This window comes from Aquarana catesbeiana, linkage group LG04, assembly GCF_042186555.1.
Source record: "Aquarana catesbeiana isolate 2022-GZ linkage group LG04, ASM4218655v1, whole genome shotgun sequence".
NCBI lineage: Eukaryota > Metazoa > Chordata > Amphibia > Anura > Ranidae > Aquarana > Aquarana catesbeiana.
In genome coordinates, this window is record NC_133327.1 from 433,151,484 (window position 1) to 433,176,849 (window position 25,366).

The window sequence follows — 25,366 nt, forward strand, 5'->3', positions numbered from 1 at the left end:
ACAATTCATCAAATTCAAAATTGCATGTAGAAATCTGAATACAGTACAAATTAAACAAAGTGCCACGTACTATCAAAATAAATTGATATAGTGTGAAAACAATGTGAAGAAATATGGAAGTGCTAAAAAGTGAAACAAAATTGTTTTTTATGACAAAAATGTTCAAAAATGCTAAAGATTATAATCTGAATGGAATTCAACACCCACCACCCAAAAAAGTCTCTGAAAATTAAATAATAGAAACAATGGTGAAGAACTTTCGCCAAGTGAGTAGATGAAACACCAGGTAGATGAAACTTCTAAATGAGTGTCGGGACCACCACCAAAGCATCAGAGGGTTCTTACCGGAACCAGGTGACTTGAAAAGACATACGTCTTACAAGTCCCAGAAAGCTTGTATAGCCACCAAGGCTGGCAGGATGGATCCTCAAATGTTCTCGACTTCCATTGGGGGAGGGGAGAGGAGAAAGGGTAGAGATCCTGTCGTAACCTCAAACGTCCAGACTCATCAACAGGCCAACCGGATAGAATTACATACCATGGGAGAAATAAAGCTCACATGGCATGATATCGTTTTAAAACATAAATTTATTGAAAAAAATATATAACAGAAACACTCACATTTGTGAAGATCAGAATGAGCTCAAAACAGTATGGTAAACGCGGTAATCGTAGGGAGTCCACCCAACATGTTTCGGCTAACGAGCCTTCATCTGGGGTGGGTTTACTAATGATAGCATCAAATCATTACCCAGACCAAGATCAATTCTGGAGAGGCCCTTGTGTGTAGCGGAAAAACATGAGTAACATTTTACTTGTGTGTGGCTCATCCTCCAAACATCCCTCAATCCCAACTCCACAATGAGGCGAGCAAAGGAAGTTTGTCCCACTCTCATCCCACCCGAAGGGATTTTCGCGGTCATCTTATCTAGCTCAGCATCCAAATAATTATTAAAATCTCCAACAATAAGTGCTGGAATCCCCGGGTGTTGTGAGAGAAAGGAGGCCAATGTCTTAACGACCTCTATCGAAAAAGGGGGCGGTATATATATATTTCCGATAATGCATTGTAAACCGTCTAATGAGCATACTAGAAAAACATAATGACCATAAGGGTCAACAATTGATAGTGTATGAGTAAATCTGACATTTTTACCTATCAGGATGCTGACACCTCTGGCATAGGAAGAGAAGACAGAGTGGAACTGGACGCTAAATAATTTGGTAGAAAATGGGGATTCTTGACTAGGTGATATATGCGTCTCCTGAAGACACACTACTGAAGATCCCATACGTTGAAGCATATGAAGTACAGCTAGGCGTTTCACTCTGTCTCCCAGACCTCTAACATTCCAGCTAGTAAGTACTATCTGTCTAGCCATAAAGCATTAAAGCATATGTAAATGAGGTGAAGCTATAAAAGGCACAGAGAGAATGTCCTAGAGGACCACAATTATAATGTCTAGCAAGACCGTGAGCATTAGGCAGTCTTTGGTGTAAATTTTTAGATCTGTATGAGAGTAGATTAGGCAGTACCAGGACCATTGAATTAACTGAGTCCCAAGGGACAAAAAACAATAAGAAAGCAACAGAAAAAAACAGAAACTGTAGTGTCCACGAAGGACCCGCAACTGGGGGGCTAAATTCAGTAGCCGGCTTTGAAGAGCCAATAGGCAACAGGCCTTGTTTTTCTTGCATAAACGTAACTACCACTGACAAACTTTGCGAGCGGTATACTTCGCCTTGAAAAGAAAATTGTGGCCAGATCTATTATAAGCGGATAATAGTTGCACCATTATTGCTTAAGTAAAAAAAAGGGGGGGAGGGGGAAAAGCGTTGATCTTCAGGTATTTCTGCGCCGTCTGCCCAAATCTTCTCGTAAGGATATTTCCTCTCTGTCCAGCCACTGCACCACCATCGCAGGCCTCTCAAAGAAATGTACCTCATCCCTGGCTACCATGCGAAGACGGGCTGGATAGAGCATGGAGTATTGTAAGTCCAGAGAACGGAGGCTCTTTTTAATATCATTAAACTGGGCCCGCTGCTTTTGTACATCAGCTGAAAAGTCTGGAAACAATTATATTTTGGAATTATCAATCACCAGGGCATCTCCCAATGTACGCGCTTTTGACAAAATTATGTCTCTGTCTCTATAATGGAGCATTTTAAAGAGAAAGGCTCTAGGGGGATTGCCTGGGGGCAAGGGCCTAGACGGGACACGATGCGCCCGCTCCACTGCAAACATGGGGGAGAATGAGTCTTTCCCAAATTTATCCAACAGCTACTTTTCAATAAAAACGACCGGATTCATGCCCTCCATTTTTTCAGGGATGCCAACAGCTCTGACGTTATTTCTGCGAAGCCTGTTTTCTAAATCATCGAGTTTTGCAGCATGTTTAGCCACCATTAACTGTTGAGCATGTGTGTCTCTTTGCATAGGGGCCCATTCATCCTCTATGGTGCTAATACGTCCCTCAATGGCAGAGGTCCGATCCCTTAATTTCTGCATATCTTGACGCAGGAAAGACAACTCTGCCTTCATTCCTTTAACCTCCGATGCAAGTGCAGTAATGGAGAGATTACATGATGTAACTGCGGAAAAGATATCCCTCAATGTGGGTTTCTGTTCAGGCGAGCTCGAGGTTTGGGCCTTGTGTGATCTTTGGGGCATAGGTAGATTACTCACTGTATCCCAGGGCGGCAGAGCAGCGTGTGGATCTTCCAGGGGAACGGTGTCATCTGCCTCCGATTGCGAGCCGCTCCGACTCTCTGCTCCATTGCCGTTCGTCTCCGGTAAGTCCCACATGTCAGACTGGGGGAAAAGCCTCTGCACGGCCTCCCTGTGTTTAATGCAACGCCACCATCTTGAGCCTCGTGGTCTGGAGCGGAGCGGGCTGTGTAGCCGCGTCTGGGTTGTTTTGAAGCCATGCTAGAGTATCGCTGTGAGCAGGCGAGCGTAGCTGGTGTACCGGGGGGGAATCTGGTGCCAAGTTCGGGTGGTCAGCAATGATTTGCAGGATTTCTAAGCGGATTTTCGGCGGAGCTCACAAGACGTGCGACTGACTACATCCACTGCCAAGCCACGCCCCCTGTATCTTTATCAAAGCAGCAGCACTAAGTTCTATAGGCAGTCATTACTCACCAGATATAATCTGCTTTTGTTGTAACTTAAGGTATTATTGGTTAACAATGTGTAGCCTGGTGTTTAGCTGACAAGAAAGCAGAAGATACAGAGACACTGTGCTGCTGCTCTATGTCCACACAAGATTTCTTACTGACACAGCTAGTGTTGTCCTACTTCTATTCACCAGAGGAAGCCTGTGGGACATGGGGTGCCAGAGAAACTGTGATGCAAGTTAGCGATGGATTGTGGGAAGTTGAGTCCACTATAAGACTATAAGGCCTCAACTATTACTGCAGATGGGCTGAATTACCAACAATTACCAACAGAGGGACTTAAAAATGGGAGGAGCAGATATAGTTTTCCCTGGCTGTGAAAGGTAGAACTGTCTCTTTCTTCGGGGAGACTGGGGCGGTGCACATCGTAATCTACCTCTGTGCAGTGTAAGCAGAAAGAGCGGGACACCTTCGCCCACCTTTACCTGGAGGCAGAAGGACAATCCCCTTGGGCCTGGAACCATGATCCAGACTGGTGAGAGCCTGTTGTGCAGCAAGGAGACACTCACTGAGGAACACACCAGGGAAGCTCCTTGTTGCCAAGCACATGAACTGTAAGCTGCTGTGTACACAGGACTGGTGAGATGCTGCTGGCCAACCATACAATGCAGCTGCTAGCAGAGATACTGATTGCAAGTAAGGGCTTATTCATACAACAATGCATCCATTAACACATTTGCTTTGCGCTGCATTTTTTGTAAAGCATTGTAATGCGTTGGTGTGCATTTTACATTAAATACTTTTTTTTTTTGCCTTGTTTTCCTTGACTTGTTTGATTTGCCTTACAGTGCATTTTGTTTATGCACATTTGTGTGCATTGGAACACATTGTGCATGCTAAAAAAATAGTGCATGCTGTACTTTTTTTCAGCTTTGGGCAAATGCAACGCAATGCACTGGTGTGAGCTGCATCTATAGGGAACTATTATTTTTTGGTTGCCATGTGTTGGGAATGCGCTCACAAATGCACCCAGCGCATCTGGTGTGAATGAACCCTTATGCCGCATACACACGGGTGGACTTTTCAGCATCAAAAGTCTGACAGTCTTTCCGATGGACTTTCAACGGACTTTTGACGGACTTCCGACGGACTTTCTAATGAATGGACTTGCCCATACACGATCACACCAAAGTCCGACTGCCTAGATGACATTCACCAGGTCCGACGAGACTCTAAAAAGGCAGTGTAATAGCTCGTGCGCCACGCGTTGGGCCTCTTCTGCTAAATTTCGTGTTTATCTCGTGTTAGTAGAAGTTTGGTGAGAGACAATTTGTGCTTTTTCAGATCGTTTAACTGTTGTTCAGTTTGTGCTTGTGAGGTTTGTATCTGCTTTTCAGTGCGTGTAGTCAGTTCGCATTGATTTATCAGTGTGTTATTGTCCGCTCGTTGCTGATTTTCAGCTCGCTCTTCACAGGCCTTGCTGTTCTTCAGTGCGTTCTGTGAGAATAATCCTGAGGATTTCAGGAACTTTCTCAGGATGACGGACCCCATTTTTCACAGTTTGTTGGCTTTGCCGACCCCTTATCAGCAGGCAGGATACCTGCATGAGGCAAGTCATCACTTCGGAGCAGAGGCTAGTCGCCACCCTGCGGTACTTGGCGACGGGGAGAAGCCTGCAGGACCTTAAGTTCTCAACAGGCATCTCCCCCCCAGGCTCTGGGGATCATTATCCCAGAGACCTGTTCTGCCATCATCCAGGTCCTGCAGAAGGACTATATTAAGGTAAGATTTTTATCCTTTAACATCACATTTTATTGTATTTAATGTTTGCTAATGTAATGTATTTCTTTACTCAAACACTAATTACCATGATTGCAAATTGCTGTGAATGTCCCCTTTGTCCTCATGCATGCTGTAATTTTTTAATGCTCTTTTTTTGTCCTGCATGCATATTTGCCTTCACTAACCTCCCCAGCATGCTATGCTGGGCCCATATCCACCTAGTCTAGTCACTTAATTAACAATGTATTTTGTCATCTCCATTGTAGTGCTTTACCCTAAAATGTATCCAAATGGTCTGTGTGTCCTTAAATTGCTTTATAATACCCCCTAAAATTTATCCAAATGGTCTGTGTGTTCTTAAATTGCTTTACAACCCCCCCCCCCCCAAAATTTATCCAAATCGTCTGTGTGTCATTAAATTGCTTTATAATCCCCCCCTAATATTTATCCAAATGGTCTGTGTGTCCTTAAATTGCTTTATAACCCCCCCTAAAAAAAAAAAAAATATATCAATGGGCCATCAGTAGGGGTGAGGAATCTGATAAGTGGGCCTTATAATTTAGTCTTTTAACCACTTGCCGACCGCCTCACACAGATATACTGCGGCAGAATGGCACAGGCAGGCAAAATCACGTACCTGTACGTAATCTGCCTCCCGTGGGCGGGGGGTCCAATCGGACCCCCCCCTGTGCCCAAGGCGGTCGACTTCTGTCCGGGAGCAATGAGAGGTGAGGGGGAGGCCATCCATTCGTGCCCCCCCTCACGATTGCTCCCAGCCAATTAAATCCTTCCTCTGCTGCTGTATAGTAAACAGCAGCAGAGGAAGTGATGTCATCTCTCCTCGGCTCGGTATTTTCCGAGTGAGTGCACAACACACACACAGTAGAAACGCCAGGCACACATTACACGCCCCATCACTCCCCGATCACCCCCTAATCACCCCCCAATCAACCCCCCCCCCCCCCGTCACACTGACACCAAGCAGTTTTTTTTTTTCTGATTACTGCATTGGTGTCAGTTTGTGACAGTTAGTGTGGTAGGTCAGTTAGTGGTAGCCCCCTTTAGGTCTAGGGTACCCCCCTAACCCCTCCTAATAAAGTTTTAACCCCTTGATCACCTCCCATCGCCAGTGTCACTGAGCGGTCATTTTTCTGATCGCTGTATTAGTGTCACTAGTGACGCTAGTTAGGGAGGTAAATATATAGGTGCGCTGCCAGCGTTTTATAGCGTCAGGAACCCCCATATACTACCTAATAAAGGTTTTAACCCCTTGATTGCCCCTAGTTAACCCTTTCACCAGTGATCACTGTATAACTGTTACGGGTGACGCTGGTTAGTTAGTTTATTTTTTATAGTGTCAGGGCACCCGCCGTTTATTACCGAATAAAGGTTTAGCCCCCTGATCGCCCGGCGGTGATATAAGTTGGGTTTTAGGGTCAGATAGGGTCTGCGTCGCCCCAGGCAGCGTCAGGTTAGCGCCAGTACCGCTAACACCCACGCACGCACCGTACACCTCCCTTAGTGGTATAGTATCTGAACGGATCAATATCTGATCCGATCAGATCTATACTAGCGTCCCCAGCAGTTTAGGGTTCCAAAAAACGCAGTGTTAGCGGGATCAGCCCAGATACCTGCTAGCACCTGCGTTTTGCCCCTCCGCCCGGCCCAGCCCAGCCCACCCAAGTGCAGTATCGATCGACCACTGTCACTTACAAAACACTAAACGCATAACTGCAGCGTTCGCAGAGTCAGGCCTGATCCCTGCGATTGCTAACAGTTTTTTTTATAACGTTTTGGTGAACTGGCAAGCACCAGCCCCAGGCAGCGTCAGGTTAGCGCCAGTACCGCTAACACCCACGCACGCACCGTACACCTCCCTTAGTGGTATAGTATCTGAACGGATCAATATCTGATCCGATCAGATTTATACTAGCGTCCCCAGCAGTTTAGGGTTCCCAAAAACGCAGTGTTAGCGGGATCAGCCCAGATACCTGCTAGCACCTGCGTTTTGCCCCTCCACCCAGCCCAGCCCACCCCAGCCCACCCAAGTGCAGTATCAATCGATCACTGTCACTTACAAAACACTAAACGCATAACTGCAGCGTTCTCACAGTCAGGCCTGATCCCTGCGATCGCTAACAGTTTTTTTGGTAGCGTTTTGGTGAACTAGCAAGCACCAGCAGCCTAGTACACCCCGGTCGTAGTCAAACCAGCACTGCAGTAACACTTGGTGACGTGGCGAGTCCCATAAGTGCAGTTCAAGCTGGTGAGGTGGCAAGCACAAGTAGTGTCCCACTGCCTCAAGAAGAAGACAAACACAGGCCCATCGTGCCCATAATGCCCTTCCTGCTGCATTCGCCAATCCTAATTGGGAACCCACCACTTCTGCAGCACCCGTACTTCCCCCATTCACATCCCCAACCAAATGCAGTTGGCTGCATGAGAGGCATTTTCTTTATGTCCTCCCGAGTACCCCTACCCAACGAACCTCCCCAAAAAAGACGTTGTGTCTGCAGCAAGCGAAGATATAAGCGTGACACCCGCTATTATTGTCCCTCCTGTCCTGACAATCCTGGTCTTCGCATTGGTGAATGTTTTGAACGCTACCATACACTAGTTGAGTATTAGCGTACAGCATTGCACAGACTAGGCACACTTTCACAGGGTCTCCCAAGATGCCATCGCATTTTGAGAGACCCGAACCTGGAACCAGTTACAGTTACAAAAAAAGTGTAAAAAAAAAAAAAAACACAAAAAAATATATATAATAAAAATAGTTGTCGTTTTATTGTTCTCTCTCTCTCTCTATTCTCTCTCTATTGTTCTGCACTTTTTTACTGTATTCTATTCTGCAATGTTTTATTGTTATTATGTTTTATCATGTTTGCTTTTCAGGTATGCAATTTTTTATACTTTACTGTTTACTGTGTTTTATTGTTAACCATTTTTTTGTCTTCAGGTACGCCATTCAGCTGCAGCGCGGATTTATTTATCTTGACAGCAACAGCGTCTTCTCCCACGATATATAAAGCCGTGACTCCAGCGGAGGTGATATATGCCGAAGCATGGGGGCAGCAGGGGCGGAGGAACGATTTGCTCCTACCTTTTGCGGGAGGATGCCCCCATGCTTCGGAATATATAAATGGTGCATGTATGCCCATCATTAGAAGTGGGTGGATGAAGGGAGGTATTCTAATGCTGGGCATACCTACCGATCAATCTCTTTTTTTCGTTCAGCCCACAGGCTGCATGAAAAAAAAAAGATTACAATATATGCCCAACAAGGACCAGCAACGTACTGGTATGTTGCTGGACTTTGAGTGGTTATACCAGAATGATGCCTGCAGGTTTAGTTAGCATCTTGGTATCATTCTTTTCAGCCAGTGGTCGGCTTTCATGTAAAAGCAATCCTAGCGGCTAATTAGCCTCTAGACTGCTTTTACAAGCAGTGGGAGGGAATGCCCCCCCACCGTCTTCCATGTTTTTCTCTGGCTCTCCTGTCCCAACAGGGAACCTGAGAATGCAGCCGGTGATTCAGCCAGCTGACCATAAAGCTGATCAGAGACCAGAGTGGCTCCAAACATCTCTATGGCCTAAGAAACCGGAAGCTACGAGCATTTCATGACTTAGATTTTGCCGGATGTAAACAGGCAATTGGGAAATTGGGAAGGCATTTTATCACACCGATCTTGGTGTGGTCAGATGCTTTGAGGGCAGAGGAGAGATCTAGGGTCTAATAGACCCCAGTTTATTAAAAAAAGAGTACCTGTCACTACCTATTGCTATCATAGGGTATATTTACATTCCCTGAGATAACAGTAAAAATGATTAAAAAAAAAAAAAATGAAAGGAACAGATTAAAAATAAGATAAAAAAGCAAAAAAAAAAAATAAAAAAAAAAAAAAAAAAAAGCACCCCTGTCCCCTTCTGCTCTCACGCAAAGGCGAACGCAAGCGTCGGTCTGGTGTCAAATGTAAACAGCAATTGCACCATGCATGTGAGGTATCACCGCGAAGGTCAGATCGAGGGCAGTCATTTTAGCAGTAGACCTCCTCTGTAAATCTAAAGTGGTAACCTATAAAGGCTTTTAAAGGCTTTTGAAAATGTATTTAGTTTGTCGCTACTGCACGTTTGTGCGCAATTTTAAAGCATGTCATGTTTGGTATCCATGTACTCGGCCAAAGATCATCTTTTTTATCTCATCAAACATTTGGGCAATATAGTGTGTTTTAGTGCATTAAAATTAAAAAAAGTGTGTTTTTTCCCAAAAAAATGCGTTTGAAAAATTGCTGCGCAAATAATGTGTGAAAAAAAAATGAAACACCCACCATTTTAATCTGTAGGGCATTTGCTTTAAAAAAATATATAATGTTTGGGGGGTTCAAAGTAATTTTCTTGCAAAACAAATAATTTTTTCATGTAAACAAAAAGTGTCAGAAAGGGCTTTGTCTTAAAGTGGTTAGAAGAGTCGGTGATGTGTGACATAAGCTTCTAAATGTTGTGCATAAAATGCCAGGACAGTTCAAAACCCCCCCCCAAATTACCCCATTTTGGAAAGTAGACACCCCAAGCTATTTGCTGAGAGGCATGTTGAGTCCATGGAATGTTTTATATTGTGACACAAGTTGCGGGAAAAAGACAAATTTTTTTTTTTTTTTTGCAAAAAGTTGTCACTAAATGATATATTGCTCAAACATGCCATGGGAATATGTGAAATTACACCCCAAAATACATTCTGTTGCTTCTCCTGAGTACGGGGATACCACATGTGTGAGACTTTTTGGGAGCCTAGCCGCATACAGGACCCCGAAAACCAAGCACCGCTTTCAGGCTTTCTAAGGGCGTAAATTTTTGATTTCACTCTTCACTGCCTATCACAGTTTCAGAGGCCATGGAATGCCCAGGTGGCACAAAACCCCCCCAAATTACCCTATTTTGGAAAGTAGACACCCCAAGCTATTTGCTGAGAGGTATAGTGAGTATTTTGCAGACCACACTTTTTGTCACAAAGTTTGGAAAATTGAAAAAAGAAAAAAAACATTTTTTTGTTTCTTTCTTCATTTTCAAAAACAAATGAGAGCTGCAAAATACTCACCATGCCTCTCAGCAAATAGCTTGGGGTGTCTACTTTCCAAAATGGGGTCATTTGGGGGGGGGGGTTGTGCCACCTGGGCATTCCATGGCCTCCAAAACTGTGATAGGCAGTGAAGAGTGAAATAAAAAATTTACGCCCTTAGAAATCCTGAAGGTGGTGATTGGTTTCCGGGGCCCCGTACACAGCTAGGCTACCAAAAAGTCCCACATATGTGGTATCCCCGTACTCAGGAGAAGCAGCTAAATGTATTTTGGGGTGCACTTCCACATATGCCCATGGCCTGTGTGAGCAATATATCATTGAGTGACAACTTTGTGCAAAAAAAAAAAAAAAAAATATCACTTTCCTGCAACTTGTGTCAAAATATAAAATATTCCATGGACTCAACATGCCTCTCAGCAAATAGCTTGGGGTGTCTACTTTCCAAAATGGGGTCATTTGGGGGGGTTTTGTGCCATCTGGGCATTTTATGGCCTTCAAAACTGTGATAGGTAGTAAGGAGTGAAATCAAAAATTTACGCCCTTAGAAATCCTGAAAGCGGCGATTGGTTTTCGGGGGCCCCGTACGCGGCTAGGCTCCCAAAAAGTCCCACACATGTGGTATCCCCGTACCGGAGAATCAGAAGAATGTATTTTGGGGTGCAATTCCACATATGCCCATGGCCTGTGTAAGCAATATATCATTTAGTGACAACTTTTTGTAATTTTTTTTTTTTGTCATTATTCAATCACTTGGGACAAAAAAAATAATATTCAATGGGCTCAACATGCCTCTCAGCAATTTCCTTGGGGTGTCTACTTTCCAAAATGGGGTCATTTGGGGGGGTTTTGTACTGCCCCGCCATTTTAGCACCTCAAGAAATGACATAGGCAGTCATAAACTAAAAGCTGTGTAAATTCCAGAAAATGTACCGTAGTTTGTAGACGCTATAACTTTTGCGCAAACCAATAAATATACGCTTATTGACATTTTTTCTACCAAAGACATGTGGCCGAATACATTTTGGCCTAAATGTATGACTAAAATTGAGTTTATTGGATTTTTTTTATAACAAAAAGTAGAAAATATCATTTTTTTTCCAAATTTTCGGTCTTTTTTCTGTTTATAGCGCAAAAAATAAAAACCGCAGAGGTGATCAAATACCATCAAAAGAAAGCTCTATTTGTAGGAAGAAAAGGACGCAAATTTTGTTTGAGTACAGCATTGCATGACCGCGCAATTAGCAGTTAAAGCGACGCAGTGCCAAAAGTGCTCTGGTCAGGAAGGGGGTAAATCCTTCCGGGGCTGAAGTGGTTCAATAAAACTTAAAATGAATGTTATACTGATGCTGGGCAAGAATGTTTTTTGTGTAATGTGCTTGCAATGTTATGTGCAAAAGTACTTATATTTTTTTTCTTGTTTGACTCCCCAGTTTCCTTTCATTGCCACAGGAATGGCAGACTGTGGCATCCCATTTTGCCACCTGTTGGGACTTTCCCAACTGTGGAGGGGTTATAGATGGGAAACACGTCCGCATTGTGCCACCACCCCATTCGGGGTCATACTATTTTAATTATAAGGGGTTTAATAGTATTGTGTTAATTGCGGTGGTGTCGGCACAATATGAATGTCTGTATGTGGACATGGGAAATGGCCGGATGTCGGATGGAGGAGTCTTCGCCCAGATGGAGTTCTACCAGCGTCTCCAGAGTGGTGGCCTGGGATTGCCACCTGATGTGGATAACGTGGAAGGACTCCCCTTTGTCTTCATTGCAGATGAAGCCTTTGGTCTGGGTGAGCACCTGAGGCCATTCCCCCAAAGGACCCTCACCCCAGAGAGGAGGGTTTTTAACTTCCGGCTGGCCAGAGCGAGAACAGTAGTGGAGAATGCCTTTGGGATTATGGCCAGCCAGTTCCGCCTGTTTCAGACAGCCATCCACATGGCGGACCACAAACTAAATCACATTGTCCTAGCGGGTTGCATCCTGCACAAATATTTACACAAACATTCAAGCAATTATCTTGCATCTGTTGGGCCTGAGGCCGGACTTGCAGAGAATCCTCTGATGGACCTGGATACTGGCCGTACTGGCTTGGACCCCAAAGCTCCCGTCAAGTTTGTGATAAATATGTTGATTTTTTTTTACGGGTAGGGGGCCATTGCAATGCCAGACAATCTTTAATTTTTTTAATAAAAAATAATGATCAGATAAAATCTCAAAATGTATTTATTGCTTGCCTTTCTTTTTGGCTGTCTTCTAGGTTCTCTTACTGCACTTGTAGTGCCAAGTGTATTTTCCTTTAGTAAATAAGCCCCATTGTCACTGTAAACACCAAATAACTTTCAAAAATGGTATTGAGCATTGAAAGAAGAAGCCACACATTTTGTTGATTAAAACATAATTTTTAAAGTGTGCACATTCACATGTGCGTTTAGGATTTTTTTTTTGTTTTTATATATATATATATATATATACATATATACTTGTTCAAACAATATATTTTTTTTTAAAACAGGCCTCATTTTATTTATTTATTTTTTTACAAACAGGCCCCTCATTTTATCATTTTATATATATATATATATATATATATATATATATATATATATATATATATATATATATATATTTTTTTTTTTTTTATTTTACAAACATGCGCATGGCATCAATATCCCCATTCCAGGCCATGATTGGGCCAATCAATCTTTGGGCGCTGTCCGTTGTAAATGCTTCCTCTTCCACAACCACAACATCACCTAAAATTGATGAAAAAAATGTATTTAGAAATATGCAGGCATACACAGATTACCAGAAGCTGGGGTGTCAGACACTCACCTGGTGGGGTGCACATGTCGCCCACTTCCTCCACCTCTCCTTCCTCCACATCCTCGGTGGGGCTTGGGCTGATTTTCCAATTCGGCAGGCGAGGTCGGGGTTCCCTGGGATCAGGTTGGCTGAGTCTTTTCACCCCTATGAGAATGAAACAAATGGTATACTTAGCACACAGATATTTGAGTTCAGGAATAGGAATATGAAATATTGTATTGAAGTGGTGTACAATTGTCTGTTTGGGCAGAGATCCAAGTTGAAGACATGATTAAAATCTTTTTAAACTTTTCAAAACCTTTTTTGGCCACATTTCACAGATAGAGACACCCCAACAAGTATCCACTGAAGCACCTGTGTGGGTTACCCTAAAAATGTATTCTGGTGTCCCACACTAGTGCTCCTGAGTCCAGATGTGTAAACAGCTGCTGAGTGTCCTCTCCTTACATTCCACTGAATGAAATTTTCTATTCATTCTAGTTTCAAAGACATCTAGACAACAATGTCTTAAACTTCTTTTAATAAGACAAATTTCCAAGACCAAAATGTTGTTTCAACCCTGTATCAACTAAATACATCGTATATACTTGCTAACGATGTTCCTACGAAGGATGTTTCCAACGAACGAATAACGATTAAAACTGTACAGTAAAGAAAAGCACATGGAGCAGCATGCAAGTTAATAATCAGAATAGGAAATACACGACAAGTACTTACTTTTTCTAAGAACTTTCTTAATTCGTCTGTACTGATCCGGCTCCCTCAATTTAAGGTCGGACCATCGTTTCCTCAGCTGGTCTTTAGAGCGTCATACCTCCAAATTCTGATGCAGGGTCTTCACCACTTTGGACATTCATTTTGCCTTTCGTAATTTAGGCTGGGTGTACGGTCTAGGCTTCTCATCATAATCTTTTCTCTGCAAAATTGCTACCATCTCCACCATCTCTTCAAAGGCCATATTGGAGGCCTTAAATCTCCTCTTCCCGGATCGGGACATTTCGGGCTCCGGGCTTTCCTCGTTACTGGAGTTAGTACACACCTGCTGTGTCTCCACCATTGTTACTCCTACTGTGCACTGTAGAGAGAAGGGGCGGAGAATATTCATAAAAAAGAACGTCAGGGGCAGCGACGCAGGCGGAGTTTCACGCATGCGCAGTGTATATAAACCTAACCCGCATGTGCCATACGTACGTTCTGTGCGTAGAGAAAGGGGCGGGAAATATTAGTGAAAAAGAACGTCAGTGGCGGGCGACGCAGGCGGAGTTTCACGCAAACACAGTGTAACTAAAGCTGACACACATGTGCCGTACGTACTTTCTGTACGCGGAGCAAGTAAAGTTACGAGCGTCCAAAACGAAGGTAAATTTTCTTTACTTTTAGCGGCCTATACTGCTTAAAGAGTGATACTCTTTGGGATAAGATTATGTGAGTTTAGGCTGACATTAGTATTTTTGTCTTGTGTATTGTTTTACAGCAAAAATGACAAAAATAAATAACAGAAATAACAGAGAAATAACAAGTTTAAGTAATCAAGATTTTTTGATACCATTTATTGAGAAGTACAGGGAGATGGGGAATCTGTGGGAGGTCAAACACCCTCAATATTACATTAAACCAGTAAGGAAGTTAATGCTTGAGAAACTTCTGGCATTTGTGCAGACTTTCCTCCCAGAAGCAACCATGGAGATTTTGGAAAAGAAAACTGGGATCTTGCGAAATATGTATAGGAGGGAGCATAACAAGATCCAGACTTTGCTGAGATCAGGAGCATCAGCAGCTGATGTGTATATATCCAGGCTGTGGTACTTCGAAAAACTGCATTTTCTTGATGACCAGACTGAAGCCAGGGAATCACTTTTGACCCTTCCCTCCACCCTTTCCTCCACTGCAGCGGTGGCTGATGAGGACCAACCTGGGACTTCCATCCTGGAAGAACCGTATGCAACCATCTGGAGCCAAATATATTAGTTTTAGACATATTTAGTGTCCAATATTAAGGATGTTAACTAGATGTTCTAATTGATTACCTATTAAGGATTTGATCCAAAAAATGATGTCTACATATCAATTGACAGTAGTGGCCAAAAATGTTTGTCACCAGCTTGAAAAAATCCTGGTGTCAGAATGATACTCTTTTATATGTATTAACATTGAATTTGCAAGTCTTGAGCTGAAAATTGTGTGTGAATGATGAACCAAAAACTAAAACCCTTTTTAGGGAGGAGGAAGATGTGGAAAGTGGCAGGCAGGAGGAGGACGGGCCCATTGACAGCCAGGACGAGGCAGCAGTTAGTGTCAGCCAGGAAGTGGCTGGGCCCAGTAGGTGCCTCACACAATCGCAGGTGCCTCCCCTCTGCCTTCAAACAAAAAGGCCCAGAAAGGGGCTGGTGACAGAGGAGGCATCACTGCGCCTCATGAGAGAAGCTACAAATTTCCTCAAGAGCCCCCCTGGAGCTGAAGAGGTCTATGGCTCCATTATAGCCAGCAGGTTGCTCGAAATGGAGAAGGGCCAACACCTCCTGTGTGAAAAAACTTTTTTCTGATGATCACCTATAGGCCCATTTTACTAGTTAATGTTACCCTTAGCAGTTTAAAGAAAGAGGTGCCCCTTTAGACACTGTTTGTTGCATGATAATCAAATTGCTAAACTGTTGCATTGTCCCCATCTGATAGTGTTTGATTGCTGTGTGTTTGAGTGTTTGATTGCTGCTGTTAACTTGTTTACAACGCAGTGGTATATCTTCTAATGGTGAACTAATATAGCCTAATATTTTTTTTTTCTGGTTGATTCACCTTTCCATGGTTCTCTTGCACATTAATCTGTGACAATATACTTTGCCTGTAGTTAAATGGTTTGGTGTCATTTTCTGGTGCATTTGCATTATTCTATTTGGGGATTTATAATATACAGTATATATTTGTACCCACAGATATCTTCAACTATATCCTCAGTCCAGCCAGGAGTGTCAGAGAGTACTAATCTGTTCCCAGAGTTGTAGCACAAGAACAATGGACCCCATACATCAAGTGGCTTCCTTGGAGGTAAGTGCTACAAATGTAATATCTGTAGTGTACAGTAATCTGCTTGATGTACTACCACTAGTAATCCCCATCACCAGTATAACTAGAAAAATGCCTTTAATTTATAATGTGGTACCATTTATGGTGAAAATTATATAAATATATTATAAATGATTTTGTTTCCTGTAAGAAGCTCTAACGCTGCTCATGTGGTCTTGGTTTGGAACACAAAACAAAACTTCATGTACGTAAGTATATAGGACAATTGCCAGTACACAAAGCTGTGGTTTTTGACTGTGCTCATTATTTACACCAACACAAGACATTTACATTAATAGAGAGACTATATTTTGAGGGATAAGCTGCAGTGCATTGATTTTTACTTCTTCTTTCTAGACTCTGAAAATCAGAAAGACTGTTGCCCTTTCTTCTGTATGTGCTGATAGGAAGTTTTCCATGTGATAAGACTCCTCATTGCTTGTTGTGACTTCATTATAAGTGCAGCTAATGAGGTCCCCCAGGGTCGCACTGGCTGAGCAGGAAGGAAAGGCGATGACGTGTTATTTCCACTGAAAAAAAAAAGTTGTCTTGAACCAGATATCTATACAGTTTCAAACCACTGCATCGGAGAAGGTAAGATCTCTAGTATTCTCCTAACTCTCTTGTATGTTAATTGAAACATGGCTACAGTAGTAGTCTGAAATCATGCAGTGCTTATGGTATCAAGACTGCTCAGGTTGTTTGATGTGCTGAAAACAATTCAGAAAATTAGGGCGAACTAACAGTCTTAAGAGAAAATAGGATGGTACTGTGTGTGCTGGAATGTTTCTGCTATAAATCTTCACAGCTCCATTAATGTGCTGATATATCTTACTAATGCAATACACAATGTGTATGCTGAAATTTAGTTCAGGGACGTCAATGCATATGGCTGCTTACATAACTGAATATTACAATGAATCTGACTATGGTGCTTTGTCAGTACTTGATTATTTTTCTTTGAAGGATGAAAGCTTTGTTTATATTCAATTTCAATTGACAGCAGTTACAGTGATGGTCACAATCGTATATAATCTGTCCTCATTGACTGCCATGCGCACAACCGCACCTCATCTTTTTTCCTATTTAAAACAGTATGCAAATTATCCTTAAATAGTTTGAAACTGAAGAACAAATATTTATTATAATGCAGCTTACCGGTCCTTAAATGGTTAGTAAACCCTAGTTTTTTTTAAATAACAAGCATATCATACTTACCTCCTCTGTGCAGCTGGTTTTGCACAGAGTGGCTCCGATCCTCCCCTCCCGGGGTCCCTCAGCGGTGCTGGTGGGTCCTCCTCTTCTTGAGTGCCCCGTCGGAGAAGCGCTCTCCTTCGAGACACCTGTGTGGGCGCGCTCCCGAGTCCTGCTGCCGCGTCTATTGGCAAAGACAGCAGGACTCGTCTCACCCCCAGCGTTTGTGTCATTGGATTTGATTGACAGCAGCGGGAGCCAATGGCTGCACTGCTATCAATCTATCCAATCAGGACACGAGACACCGGTCGGAGCTGGTGTGCTCATTCCCGTCGTGGGAATTACAGGGCTCAGGTAAGTAAAAGGGGGGCTCGAGGGGGCTGCTGCATGACAGGAGGTTTTTCATAGAATGCATTAAGGTGAAAAACCTTGAGGGTTTACAACACCTTTAAATGTGGATGCTGCTAGAGATAAGATTGGGTTTGGTACAAACTGTGTTTAGTGCAAACCCAGAAGTTTGCTGTCAGTGCTGGGCCAAAGAGCTGCAGGCAGGATATTCCCTGCTCTGCAGCTGCATGTTTGCAAAGGGCAAGGAATGCTTGTGACATCATATGCATAACCTAATATGGCCACATGGGACTGAACCCAAGCCCAACACTAGTGGCTGCATTCATTTTTTTTTTTCAGGCTTTTTTCCTTTTCTTTTCACCTGGTGATCCTGCTAGTAACACACTTCCTGTTCCGGGTGACAACGCTCACTCACTATACTGTAGTTAGGAAAGAGCAGCATTGGCACCCCAAGATGCTCCCTAATTTGGAATTACAAACATCTCTATTACATTGGAAGGTGGGGTTGTGTAGCTCACAAAAGATACCTGGGAAAGCTGCTAACATTTTTTAGGGTTTAAGTTCAGTACTATGTTGCCACTACATTTAAGGACTGGCAAACTGTAATATATAGCGTTTTTGCTCTTGGGTTTAGAAACACTTTATACATTTAGCATTACCTGTGTAAACTTAATTATTTGAATATTTAATAAATAAAACAATAATAATAATTATACTAGTAATACAGTGCCTTGAAAAAGTACCTTGAAAAAGTATTCATACCCCTTGAAATTTTCCACATTTTGTCATATTACAGCCAAAAATGTAAATGTATTTTTTGGGATTTTATGTGATAGACCAACACAAAGTGGCACATAATTAGGAAGTGGAAGGAAAATCCTAAATGGTTTTCATAATTTTTTACAAATAAATATGTGAAAAGTGTGGCGTGCATTTGTATTCAGCCCCCCGAGTCAATACTTTGTAGAACCACCTTTCACTGCAATACAGCTGCAAGTCTTTTTTGGGGATGTCTCTACCGGCTTTGCACATCTAGAGAGTGACATTTTTGCCCATTTTCTTTGCAAAATAGCTCAAGGTCTGTCAGATTGCATGGAGAGCTTCTGAACAGCAGTTTTCCAGTCTTGCCACAGATTCTCAATTGGATTTAGGTCTGAACTTTGGCTGGGCCATTCTAACACATGAATATTTGATCTAAACCATTCCATTGTAGCTCTGGCTGTATGTTTAGGGTCATTGTCCTGCTGGAAGGCAAACCTCCGCCCCAGTCTCAAGTCTTTTAAAGACTCTATCAGGTTTTCTTCTAAGATTGCCCTGTATTTGGCTCCATCCATCTTCTCATCAACTCTGTCCAGCTTCCCTGTCCCTGCTGAAGAAAAGCATCCCCACATGATGATGCTGTATGTGTATTTCTAAGTATTACAATTTCTATTTCTGCAGTATGTTTAAAATAATAACCTTGCCTCATTATAAAAATAAAAATGTACATTTCTTCACCTCCCATCCAAATCCCACGTGATTGCACTGATTCTTTCAGAAGGGGCTGGACTAACTCCCGTCTGAAAGGGGAAAAAGTGGACTCCAGGCAAAAGGTTACTGTAGTTTTAGGTGGAGTGAGGAAGGGATAGAAACTCAGGTTTACTGTGAAATAATACCACTTCCTAGTATTATTATATAATACTAGGTATTAGTATAATTACTACACAAGCCATGACTTAAGCCTGGTACACATTACAGTTTTTTTTCGTGCAACCCTGAGGGTTGCACAAAAAAAACTGACGGCTCCGGTCGGAAGCCGCTGTACTAACCATGCGAGGTTAGTACAGTGATCTCCCCCGCTGAGCTGTTGTGTTCTGACAGGGGGGACCCGCCAGAACACTCTGATTGGTGCTCTTTGCCATTGGCTGAGATCAATGATCAGGAGTCAGTCGCTGCTGGTTTTCCAGCATGCACGTCTGACAGAAGTCGGCAAAACGGCTGACTTCTGTCGGACAGACTGATAAACATATGGGCAGAATGTCGGTCAGTATTTTTGTACCGGCAAATGCCTCCCGACATTCTCCCTGTGTGTATGGAGCTTAGGGCAGAACCCTAGTTGCCTGCACCTGGACTGCCTACACTCTGCCGCCCAGGTTCTTCCAACTGTTACAGTCTGTATGGCACCACCAGAATGTGCTTTATTGCTGTACATGAACAAGCGCTGTCTGAGAGATCATCCATTTCTATAATACCTACAACTAAGCCACTTGCAGAGCATGGTGTGGTGGGTGACTATATAAGATTCTGTCTGCCACCACCTAGCTAGTGTTCCGCTTTTAAGAGTTTTGATGCAGAGTAGGTGAACCAGCATCTTTGGTTTAAATTGTCCCAACTTAAAGTAGTAGTAAAGTCGTTTCAGCCATTTATAATAATAAAGCCAACCTGTAGGTAAAATTAATATCTTCTAAACACGCACCATTTATGAGATATTCAGCAGCCGATGTTGTCACCAGCACATGCGCTCTGACAGAATGGCATACCATGCCATTCCTTCAGAGGTCCATGCTGTAAACAGTGGCTCCAGTGCGCATGCGCAGGAGTAACATCATAGAGGCTTGGCCAGTCAGACAGCTGGAGTCTGCAAACCCCAAAGGAAGACAGGGTGAAGATGGAAGCCCTGTCAGCGGTGACAGCGTGCCTCTGGAGGTCTTAATTTTAAGGTAAATCCCTCATAATATGCTAGTATATGATGCATACTAACACATTATGACATTGCCTTGCAGGTTGTATTTTTGTTTTGTTTTTTTGCCTACAAAGTTTACTGCTGCACCACCAGGGTATGAAGTGAAGTGTACAGAGGCTACTAATAAAAATACATTTCAATTGGCGAATTCATCTGTAACATTCATCAAAGCAGAAAATTATATCATAAGAAAAATAAGGTATGCATACACAATTCCTGCCCAGCTTGTTGTCCTAAAGGCGGTACAGACTTTTGGACATCATAAAAATGATCCTTTCTTTAAAGCTGTACAGAAAATATATATATTTTTTGGTAGAGCTGTATTGTTACTCAGAAGCCTATCAGCCAGTTTAGTTTGACTGCCAATTAGATTGTCAAGATCATTGTGGCACATCTACGATTATATTAATCTGCCCCATCAACATCCAGCATGACTAAAGTGATCTGCTGATTTACAAACAGTTTTTTTTATATCTATTTAAACATTTTAATACAATACAACCGAAAGGCATTAAAGTAAAATAACATAAACACAAGGATTACAGGTACAGTATTAATTACTCCAAAGATTGACAATACTGCTGACCAAAGGTGTCTCTATTGCTCCTTCCTATGGAGTGGAACTGTATTACCAGCCAGAAAACCAGGAGAAAACAAGAACAAAAAAAGCCTTAAGAAAAGGAAAACCACTGCAGCCACCAGATTCCAGGATTGACAAACTGCAGTAAACTATTATTATTTTCTTCTCTTTTCCCTTTTTTCTTCTTAGTTAAAATATGCTCTTCTCCGTCCCCTTTTTCCCTTTCTTTTCCTGTTTTTTAAGCATACACATTAAGTTGTGTTAGTATTGATGAGTGGGAACTATTGCACAGAGTTTACCAACTAAACCAGGTAACAGACACCCTTGAGCTGTCATGCTCAACAACCTATTCACTACAGACAGGTTCATTTTGCAATCATGACTACAATCCAGATAAAGAAACATGGAGCGTTCCATGTACACATGCACCTTTAGCTTCCACTAATCCCATGCACTGTCAAAAATCAGGCTGGGAAAAGGGGGTCTACATTCTGAGCCAGTCAGGCTCTGTTGCATGCTGCTGTCAGCCTAGCATACTGAATATGTTTACAGGATGGAATAGTTCAAAGATAATCAATCTCATCAGGGTGCTGCTACTGCTTCACTGTTCAACAGGGCGGGGGGATTACCTACCTCTATTAAGCATAGTAGAAAAAAGTGTTTATGACCTGACTATACCCCAAGAAGGCAAGCCTGAGCTGGCTGAACAGAAATACTTATCTTTTAGCAGGTAAACCAGTTCAAGTATCTATTCAATCTATGCCCGCTGTGAATTTAGCTGTATGCTGGAAAATTAGATTTCAGGTATATGTGAACAGCTTCTGTACAATGGTTTTGAAAATTGTGAAGGAAGCACAAAACAGTTTATAGAGGTGGGTTTGGGAATCAGCCCTAGGCAGGGTGAAGCAATGAACTCATTTTTCAAGGTTTAGTCCTGTTTAAAGCGGACCTTCAGTAGTTTTTTCATCTTTCCAGCTAATAAATCTTCTGCCCTTGTTTTAACTTTGGATAATAAAACATTTTTTTCTGCCAGTAAATACCTTATACAGCCCACTTCCTGTTTCTTGTCTGGTCATTAGCCTAGGCTTATGACATCGTGCACAGCTCTCTTACTCATTCTCTTGAGAGTTTGCCGGGAAGGAAGGGGGTGTAGTGGTTGGTTACCACTAGTTAATAACATCCACCAAATCATCCTGCTACCAGACCCCCATCTATCACCTCTGAGACAATGAGTAGTCATTTGCGTAGTTTTGTTATGTTTATTGCGGGATACAACTTGGTTGGGGTAAAAGAAGATATGGAATGCCCATAGCACTTATTGAATTGTCATCACATTTGTAGAACATTGATTAGCAACTTTAGCCCTGAAAATGATGCACTTCTAACATTCACAGTCTATTTGCTCTGCATATCTTCTCCACTGCAGACTATTCCTCCTCTTCCCCAGCGCTCACTCCTGCAGATTATCACTCCTCTTTTACAAATCCTCTACTGCAAAACTGTTAGATTCCTGTTGCTTCACTTCCAGTAATACAAAAAGGGACCACTCTGAATAATCCCAGTTTGCTGGCTGTACTTGAATGGTGTTGCTTCAACAAATCAATAAGCCAGAGGCATGCAATTACCTCTACCCGGTGGCTCAGTGAATTTGGGAGCTACACAGTCTCTTGGAAGGTATTACCGGAGTGCTTTACCAGGCACTGGTAATACTCGGTACCTCTCCCCGACGGCCTAGCACAAGGTAATGAGCGGACTACTGTTCCCAGCCAGTCCATAGCTGCAAACGCTGCATTCCCCGGCCACAGCATTCTGCACTATTCTCAGCAATTCTCCTTTTGTTTCTTTCACACTGACATTCTCCAAAGGGCAAGTTCTGTGTTCCCTGGTTACAGAAATCTGCTCTTCTCAGTCCTACTGTTGCTTCTCCTTCACCGATCTTCTCCTGTGTACAAGTCCTGTGTTTCTCGGTCACAGCAGCTTGACACCAACTCCATGATGAAGATCTTTATCCAGGAATACATCCTAGCAGCTCCTCCATCCCTCCTTCGCGCTCAGCACACCCCCCACATGAGGACGCCCTGCGGCAGCTACCTGTTACTCCATTCTTCTTTTCTCCCGCACTGTCAGAACTCCCACACAGCATGTGACCCCAGCTTATATGGAAGGCCTGCCCCCTGCCAACACCGAATGGTAATTGGTCAGAGCTCCTCACATGAGCTGCCTGCCACTCAAACCTCAGGTCCAACCTCTGTTCCAGAACAATCTTCCTGAAAGCAGGGGAGGCGCCTCTGAGTCAGGGCACAGGTGGTCACACCACCACTACACTGAACACTCCCAATCTCAAATCAAAACAAACAGGCCTAACCTACAGCACAGGCCTGTCTAAATTTGCCTACTCTGATATCTCAAACCCAGAAAAATCCTATTCTAGGTATTCTGGTAGAGGGTGCTACAGGGGGATGAGTCATCAGAGGACCAATGAGAGCTGCAGAGCTGGAGATGTGCCTCTGTGTGTGTCTGTGTAAATCCAGGAAGTGAACAGGCAGCAGCTTCAGCTGCCCACAGTTAAAATGGTTGCAGCCAGACTTAGCGGAGGGAGATTTCTGCAGCATATTTGGCAAGTACAGAATCACAGTATATATAAAATAATATGCAAAGTGGTTGGAGGGAAGCTTCAGAACAGCAAATATGTTTCTATTACAAATTATGTGAGCAGACTGCAGTTCCTCTTTAAGTTATGAGTTGGAGCTTACACAGGGTTGAGGACACTATCCCTTAATTATTGCCGGTGGCAACATGACATGGTCCTCTCAGGCGCTACTTGATTTTTGCTCATTTACTTGTGTTCAGAGTTTCAAGCTGCTCTATCTTTTGCATGTGCTCAGTGCTGATAGCATACATCACAGACATATAACCAAGGAGCTATACTGTAATGCTGCGTACACACGATCGGACATTCAAACAACAAATGTTCGATGGGAGCTTGTTGTCGGAAATTCCGACCATGTGTAGGCTCCATTGGAAATTTTTTGTCGGAATTTCCAGCAACAAAATTTCGAGAGCTGGTTCTCAAATTTTCCGACAAAATCCGATGTCGTAAATTCCGAGCGTGTGTACCCAATTCCGACACACAACATTCCACACATACTCTGAATCAAGTACGAGACGGAAGCGCTCAGTCTGGTAAAACTAGCGTTCGTAATAGAGATAGCACATTCATCATGCTGCAAATTTTGAAATCTTTCAATGCAGCGCATTCTCTTCTTCTTTATAATGCTAGAATTATGAAGTTGTTTTGCTGCTGATATTCACACAGAGTTCTGATAAACTGATTTCTTTATTATTTCTTGTGATCTCATGAATAATCTTGTTTATTTTTTCACCAGATCTCCAGACTAATGTTTATAATTTTTGTTTATAGTGATCTCCTTTTTTTTTTTTAATTCAAGATCTCCTGTTTTTTTTTTTTCTAGTGATCTCCATAATATTTTTTCTCATTGTGTGTGTCAAGTGACCACAACACCATTATTATCTTGTATTTTTTAAGCTCAGAGAGATTCGTTGGTGTTGGTGTCTCTTGTTAATTTGACAATGTATTTTTGAAATGTACCTGCCTACTCACAAACTGTCCCTTTTTAATTATAACACATAGCCAATGATTTAAGAAAGAAAATATACATTTATTAGGGGTCATAACAAAATAAAGAGGAAGGCAACGCTGGATAAACTGGTCAAATTAGCGAAGCCTTTGTACCTCAGAGCACACATCAACTATTTGACAGGAAAAATTGGGAGCCTGAGGAGTCCATTTAAAATGAGTACAATCCGGTCCAGGACTCCGAGAGATCAGGAACAGCAGCAAGTGACATATATGTCCCCAGGCTATGGTCTTACAACAGCCTGCGTCTTTTGCCAGACCAGACCGAACCCAGGCCATCACTCTCTTGTCTTCCTTCCACGCTTCTTTCCATGCTTGCTTCCAGGCTGTGGCTCTGGTGTTGGAGTTGTGGCAGGTGGTGGAGGAGGAGGAGGAGGATGATCCAACTCACACAGGTGGGTTTTGCTTGTGAGTTCGCCCCTTAACCGCTTATTTAGGGCCATATATATCACTTCCTCACAAAAGAGGCGTTGACCCACCTCCATTTCCTGCATTTTGTTGGCAGCCATGCAGGCATAGACCCCAAGAAGACTGGGGGGGTTCTGAGGGCCGCAGAAGCCTGCCGAATTAACCCAAGTGCTGACTCCTCCACGCTCCTCCCCTTCCTGGGCCTTTTTTGTTGAAGGCGGAGGGGAGGGACCTGGGATTCGGTCAGGCTACTGGTCCCGGCCACCTCCTGGCTGCCACTTACCCCCGCCACTTTCTACAGCCTCCTCCTGGCTGAGGATTTCCTGTGTATGAAAAAGGGACATAGTTTTAGTTTATTGGTCATCAATCACACACAATTTTGAGAAATATGTTGAACAATGCTATACCTGACTCAAGCTGAGCTCCTCCACATCTTCTTCCTGGGTGGAAGGCCCATGTTGGACGTCGGAAGCCTCAGCTGGGGTGGAAGGAAGAGTGGAAGGAAGGGTTGAGAGTGATGGCCTGATTTCAGTCTGGTCTGACAGAAATCACAGTCTGTCGTAGTACCACAGTCTGGGGACATAAATGTCATCT

At 43.0% G+C, this 25,366-nt stretch overlaps 1 protein-coding gene across 3 annotated transcripts in view; it reads left to right on the plus strand.

The window, feature by feature from the left end:
- Positions 1-16,145: 16,145 nt before the first annotated feature.
- The window catches only part of SYTL3 (synaptotagmin like 3), a 142,858-nt gene continuing 133,637 nt past the window's right edge, over positions 16,146-25,366 (plus strand). For all 3 annotated transcript variants that reach the window (XM_073627403.1, XM_073627401.1, XM_073627404.1), the window contains exon 1: positions 16,146-16,456. The gene's annotated coding sequence lies outside the window, so the exon portion shown is untranslated. The remainder of the gene's footprint in view (positions 16,457-25,366) is intronic.